General features: G+C 38.7%; 1 pseudogene; it reads right to left on the bottom strand.

The window, feature by feature from the left end:
• Positions 1–559: 559 nt before the first annotated feature.
• On the bottom strand, positions 560–714 carry LOC114661433 (uncharacterized; annotated as a pseudogene).
• Between the last annotated feature and the right edge of the window lie 299 nt (positions 715–1,013).

Below are 1,013 nucleotides of genomic sequence, written 5' to 3'. Positions count from 1 at the left end.
TGCCTTCCTTATGCTCAGTGCTCTCTGAACAGACATTGGCCCTGTGAACCTGATTGGATTTAAGGGGTCTGGGATCTGCTTAAATGTGATTTCACCAGGCATATTTGATAAGTACTTACTGTATGTCTTAGTAATAAATTGATTACTTGAAAAGGATAAACAGGATTGAGCTTATGAACTCTGACCAACTACCAAAGCAGATGGACTTGACGCTACAAGTCTCCTGTAGCTCTGAGGAACAGCTAAATACAAGCCTCTCAAACTTGTGTTGTGATGGTTTGGAATATGTTCACCATGCAAGATGCTACATTACCAAAGAAAACGATTAATGGATTTAATCGAAATTTACATATTTTAAAAAAGCAGTTTCTGATGTATGATGTTTGGACAGGCAATGAGCATTTTACGTAGAGGTCAATTGGCCAAAGCGCTTGGAAGAGCTAAAGACACAATATAAGCAAAACCAGATGAATGACGGAGTTATCAGATTAGATTATTAGATTAGATTTAGATAAACTTTATTAATCCTAGGGGGACATTCACAAAAAATTTTAAAAATCAAGGGAGATCACAAATGCAGTCCTCCACTACCACACATTATGCAGGTGAGTTTCCCAGCTTTGTGGAAATCGCCAGGTTCAGCACACCCAGAATGCAATGGGTGAACCTCACCTTAGTGATCATGGTACAGTATCTTCTCTGCCAGCTAAGTTAAAGTTGGGACTGAGATGGTGTGTCTGCAGTGTTGGGCGTACAGTGATATCCCCTGTGTGCTTACAGGAATGTGCTCTTTGTGAAAGGCAAAATATATAAAGGCAGAATGACTCTGAATTTACTCCTTAGGAAAGTAGTGTAGTGTCCGTAAAATGTGCACCAGGATGAAAAAAAAAATAATAACTGCCTATGGCGCAATAGTCTGACAGCATGAACTAACAGTTAATGGACTAAGAAAGAGTTCGCTATGAACTTCACTATATACAAAGACTGACTAATTCAAAATATGCTATTTCGAA

Source organism: Erpetoichthys calabaricus, chromosome 11, assembly GCF_900747795.2.
Source record: "Erpetoichthys calabaricus chromosome 11, fErpCal1.3, whole genome shotgun sequence".
NCBI lineage: Eukaryota > Metazoa > Chordata > Cladistia > Polypteriformes > Polypteridae > Erpetoichthys > Erpetoichthys calabaricus.
This window is presented reverse-complemented; position numbering and strand designations above follow the sequence as displayed.